Genomic DNA, 6,324 nt, shown 5'->3' on the forward strand with positions numbered 1-6,324 from the left:
ATGTTGGATGGAGTCAAAGCTAAGTCCATCTAGTATAGTATCCTATAGATCTGTCAGCATTTTATTCAACGGATTAGATAAAGGAAACTTATGCATATAACACAAACTGAGACTGATACAGAATATCACTGGTGACTCTTCTTCAAGATTTAAAAGGACCATTGAGGCCACAGTAGCTCAGATTTCCTATCTTTAAGGACCTCTATTTTCTGCACAAAACCTATCCTCTCCTTTGCACTATATCTTGGTGGCTGGGCCCTACTCTCTTCCTCCTCCTCCTCCCAGCTATTTCTTTGGGATAAGGGAGGTGGAGGGAGAGCTGACAGCTCTCTAACTTGAAATCCAGTTTCCTTTAATGAAACAAAATCCAGATTCTTCAAAGTTAGCAATGTGAGAGAAGACAGCTGTTTCTCTGAACATCTAATTTTTCAGTGAAAGCCATCTCCTTGTTGAAATTCTCACTGCCAACCTTCTGGCCTTCAGGCTGTGCTCCATGTACCTAAAACCCTAAAGTTCTAAGAGACAAGTTGGACATTGCCAGTTTTACGAACTGTTAATGAAGAAAAACAGGAATATAAGCACAGAGACTACAAAAAGCTTTAAACAAGCCTGACTTTCAAGTATTGGCTTTTTAAAAATTGTTACAGCTTCTTGATTTATACGGCCTGTACTAGACTACCTGTTGTCTTTCATTATGGGTGTGTGCTTAGTCATTGGTTTGTCCGACTCCCTGTGACTCCATGGACTTCTCTGTCCATGGTATTTTCCAGGCAAGAAGATTGAAGTAGGTTGCCATTTCCTACTCCAGGGGATCTTCCTGACCCAGAAATCAAACCCACATCTCGTGCGTTAGCAGGTGGAGTCTTTACCCCTGAGCCACCTGGAAATCCCCCATTAGGCAGTCCATCCTAACTGAAATTCCAGCCTCCTTGAAGGATCCTTGCAGCTCATCTGTATAGTATCAGAGATAGTTAACATTTTTCAGTTCTTATTAGGTAGGTGCTGGGCATTATGCTAAGCGCTTTTAATACTTTGCTAATACCTTGGCTTACTATGTTCTTGGTATTATTGTAAGCGTTGTACACATGCGGACTAAAATAATTCTGTAAACAAGCCTATGAAGTAGATGCCATTATTCCCATTTTGTAGATGAGAAAGCAGACACAAAGGATAAGCAATATGTCCATATTCCATAGCTAGTGACAGGCAGCCTGACTCCAGAACTGCTGTTCTGTTTCTATGCTATGTAGCCTTTCAAACTTTACATTATTTTTTGATTTAAACTTGACAACAAAGATGGAAGATAGGTTTTTTTTTTAAGGGATCTCAAATAACATGGGTAACGTCTCCCAACTGGTTAGTGGCCATGCTGGGTTTTTAACTAGAGTTGCTCAACTCCAGGACCTGAGCTCTTAACACTTTTTTACTTCTGCAGGGATTCTCAAACTGCTCCCACTAGTGTTCCAGCAATTGAACCTAGGTGCTTGGCTAGACAGCATTTTTGTTCAACTTTCAGCAATTGTTGATAGATTTTTTTTTTCTCATTTGTAACCATTTCTTACAGTTCTTATCAGTGGCATCTGATAAAACGAGTACTAGCAAATGATGGAATGAGAAGTAATAGACAGTGTGTGTTACCAGAAAAACTCAAAAAAACCTGAGCTGGCCTCATGGGAATCACTTTCTTAATAGCATATGCACAATAGTCTCTTAATGCCAATAAAACTAATGAAATTAAATATACTATTTTATAGTATTCTACATAGTAGCAATAGGACTTTTTGAATCTGAGAAGTCTGAAAGCCATATAACCGTATCTGAAAAAATTCAAAACATGTACACTGTAAAAAAAGCCTAATAAAAACCCGCAGCATTCCTTTAACAAGAATGATTTTATTGCAGGGAAAATTGCATGGGGCCCTGAGTTTCTGGAGGGGAATCCTCCTACAGCCTGGAGTGGGAGTTGAAGGATTGCCCCTTCCTCCCACCCAGGCCTGGCCGCCTTGGAGTTGGGGTGGTGGAGCCTGTGAAAGCCAGGTCTGAGCAGGAGATCCTCCTTCACCAAAGCCAGTACAGACACTATGCACAGAGGTTGATGGTTGCTTCCTACCTTCCACGTAGTCCTGGACTCAAGCTGCCTTATTCGGTTAGACCTGGACATGCTGTGTTAGGGCTAGGGCCGTGTAAACAACTGTGTTCTTCAATTAGTTCCAGGTGGAGAGTAGATGGCTGTGATTTCTGGATTGGAAACTTAAAACTCCTAGAGTTTAGCCTTCCACTTCCCTCTCACAGTAATTTTCCACTTTCCAGGCAGGGCGTGGCCATGACTCAGTTTGTGGTGAGAATGTGGCCATCCATAGGGAGGAGCCTTCTGCATTCTGCCTTTCATTCTGGGGAGAGGAAGGGAAGAGTCTGGTGCTGAGTCATAACGGGGTTACTTACCAGCTTCTCATAGGAAGGATTCTGAGATGGAGGTCTCAGCTTCTGGGATCAGTTTGGGAGTGGCGGGGAGGAAGCTTCAGGGGTCATGTAATTCCTTCAGAGCCCTTCTCCCCCAGAAGAGGGGTGGGGGAAAATAAAGCAATTCATTTGAAGGGGCAGCAGTCTCTCTGGAATATAGAATTTTCCACAGCTATTTCAGAGTCACCCTCCAGTGGGCCCAAAGACGTCACCCTTTAAGTTAAAGCATTGCCTACAAAAATTATTTTATCTAGGAGAGACACCAAAGTCGTCTTTGTCCTAGCTATGCTCTTCCAAGGATAAGTGGGTCCAGTTAGCTGGTAGCCAGCGAGCATGGAGGTGGAGACTAAAATATGGTGCCAAGGAAAATGTGGATTATGATGGCGCTGCAGCAGGAGGACTTCCTAGGGAGGGGGCATTGGATCTATTGTTTGCTGATGCCTTTCTTTTTTTTGGCAAAACTTCTCTAGTCTATGTTATTTTTTGGCCACAATAAGGAGCATGCGGCATCCTTAGTTCCCCAGTCAGGAGTTGAATCCATGCTGCCTGCAGTGGAAGTGTAGACTCTTAACCACCGGACCTTCATAGAAATCCCATTGATACCTTTCTTGGTCTTCTAAGTCTTGATTACTTTGGGGGACTGGGGTCTGCTTACCATTCCACTTGCATCATAAGGAGTCTGAGCTCTGGCTACGCTTGTCAGGGAAAAAAGAGAGAGCCCAGGCCTCCATGGGAGTGGCTTGGTGGATAGGACCAACCCGCCCTAAGGAAGCTTTGTCCTGTGATTACTAACAGTTCTGGGCTGGAGAAAAACTGTTGGAGGTCCTGTTGGCTGAGGCAGTGAGATGACCTAGAATGAACAAGGAATCCTCAGGAATCTCCCTTTTCTTAGTGCTGATAAGGCATTGCCTCAGGAGGGGGAACTTAGAGACACAGTTGCATTCAGAAAACATTTGTTTACTGTCCCTTTCCCCTGGAATGGCCTTCCTAGTGCCCATCTCTGTGGTAACAGCCCTCCAAGTCTCCTCCTCCATGAATCTTTTCCTTTCCCCAAAAGACGACCTGTTCTCTTTATCCCTTAACTCCAAAAGGTCAACCATGTCTTCCTTCCAGGATTTGTTTGGGGGACACTCAGAAATTAAGGTTTTCTGCCACCCTGGTGGGCCTGAAGAGATCTTGGGAATTGGAAGGAAGGCACTGAAGAAATTAAAAAGTCTACTTTTTAATAGTAGACTGGAAAGGGTATATGAAGTCCAAAGTGGTAAGCACTTCTAATCTGACATCCAGGCCAGTGGGCTGCCCTGGAAACCTGTGTTGGCCTGAGAGAAGTAACATTGCTGTTTCAGGCAGAGGCCAAGAGGTCACTTAATGGTAAAACCTGTAACCTTACCTTCTTCACCAGGGCCAAAGCTTGTCTTTAGGCTCTAGAGTTGTTTGGGGATTGTTTGCTGACACACCTACCTTGCAAGGGAGTCCAAATGACCATCAAGAGTTAAATTCCAGATTCTGTGATTCTGTGGCTGAAAATCCAAACAGGTAACAAACACAGCGGTCAACACTCTCGCTCGCTCACACCTCAGTCCAGTGAACCTAGCAGCCGCTCCTCCTATCCTGCTAGCCCGTGGGCACAGTGGAATGGATGGAAGCAGAGCCTAACTTAAGGGGGAGGGGGGCGGGAGTGGTCTGTATCCTCCCTCAGCCTCCCCAGTTTCCTGTAGCCCTGGGGTTGCTTGTTGCTGGGTCAGAGGAAAAAAGGTTCATTTCAGGAGGATGGCTCAGAGAAGGGCAAACCCAGTTAACTGAATTGAGACCAATGTTCTGGCACTAGTCACAAGGAAAAACCTCCAGAGCTAGTGAGTTCTCAGAGGATGCCTGTTGAGCCCTGTGCTATACTCATTCACATACATCAACTATCAAACTACACCCGATGGAGCTAGAATTGTCTGCAGGTTGGGTTTAAGGAACTGGACTCACACTAAATTACAGGATATGATTATAGGGCTAGTGAGTGGAATTGGAACTAAATGTGATGGAACCCATGCTTGCTTCTATACTAAGCTGCTTCTCAGCACAGTAATGACAATCACCTTAAACTCTGACAGATTTTCACTATGCATCTAATATGAGCAAAAATATAGTCCATTAGTGTCTGTGAAAGTTTCATTAACAGATATATTTTTTAACTATTAAAGTTTTAATTGTGTATTGGGGTAGAGCCAGTTAACAATGCTGTGATAGTTTCAGATGAACAGCAGAGGGACTCAGCCATTCATATACATGTATTCATTCTCTCCCAAGCTCCCCTCCCATCCAGGCTGCCACATAATATTGGGCAGAGTTCCCTGTGCTATACAGTAGGTCCTTGTTGGTTATTCATGGACAGCATTTTTATAACTGCTGGAAGACCAAAATCTGCAACTGAAGTGCAATAGTTTGCCATCAACTCTCCAGTTTAATACATGTGCTTTTCAATCATGGAAATCTATCTAGATATAGATCTTGAAAATGCAACATAGTCCAGCACGGGCCAGAACATTGCCCCTCTAGTGTTGTTCAACACTGTACTTTGTTCATCTTTAGCTGATGGGCCAATATGGCCACTTAAGCCACCCTCTTTCTCTGGATAGAGAAGAATCTGATTCCCTCTGGTAAAGCATGATTTTTTTTCCCTGTCAGCAACTTCATGAGCTCTTACAACCTCAATAAGGAAGCATTCCCTTCCTCTCTGCAACTGAGGGAACCAGAAACAGCTTATAGAAGAGATTAAAATATTTTATCTTAAACAAATTAATGTTGTTACTTTTTGTCAGCTTATCTGAGCTAACAGGAAAGCATAATGAAGTCCTGTGATTCAGCTACAGGCAGGGTGTCTGCCTGAGCGGGTCACACCCATTGGTCTCTCTTTTCCAGGAAAAGCAAAGAACCTAATAGTATTCGAGATTTTTAACATTGTATCTGCTCTCAAAATTTGGCTGAAAGGAGACAAGAGTTGCCAGTTGCTTCGTTGATAACTGCTGTGATCACTAGGAAATCAGAAAATGCCTTAAGGAAAAATACAAGAAAAGCTCCAACAATATTGATTTAAATACACGAGGTTGAAAACAGAAATTCTGACTTCGGCAGAGATTATGGGATGTAACGTTCTGACATTCCTGATATGGTCAGTTCTGCACTAATATTAATACCTTCTATTCACTTTTTACTCTCAGGCACTCGCTCCGCAGGACTCCAGTCCCTACTAAAGTCTTCACATGGCCTCTACTTGTCCTCCTTTGTTCTAAACCCTAAGAACAAAAGGGCCTCGCGCTCCCGCTCCTAGCACACTCCGCCCTCCCGCGTTCTCCCCGCCCTCCCGCGTTCTCCCCCCGTTCCAGTGTCGCGGAGCCCCTCCTAAGGCGGCCCGGACCTCCAACCATCCCATGAGTCTACATCCCCCACCCCATCTCTGACTGTTCGGTTTAGTCCTCCGGGCGTGCGCTGGGGCGGGCACCCGGGCCAGGGGATTGCTGCCCGGGGACCCATAAATCTGGGCACTATCTGGGTAGGCCAGGGCCACTCAGCTGGGGTGGCCTGGGCCAAGGGTCAAAAGAAGACCTGGCCCAGCATTCCAAGTTGGCCGCAACAGGTGGCCCGGGCGCCGGGGGGTCTGGGAAGGAGGTCTCCAGAGCTCCGAGGGCGGGTCCTCCTGTCCCGCCGCTTCCCCATTGGGCCCTAATTAGTCTCAACGCTGCGAGTTTTACTTTTCGTGTCCTTCCGCCACGGAATGTAGTCCTCCCTCAAAGGGCAACCTGATTCTCCCGTTCCGCCTCCGCGGCACTTCCTACTGAAGGTGACTGTGCCCGGCGAGGACGCAGAGGGGCGGGG

Source organism: Dama dama, chromosome 12, assembly GCF_033118175.1.
Source record: "Dama dama isolate Ldn47 chromosome 12, ASM3311817v1, whole genome shotgun sequence".
Classification (NCBI taxonomy): Eukaryota; Metazoa; Chordata; class Mammalia; order Artiodactyla; family Cervidae; genus Dama; species Dama dama.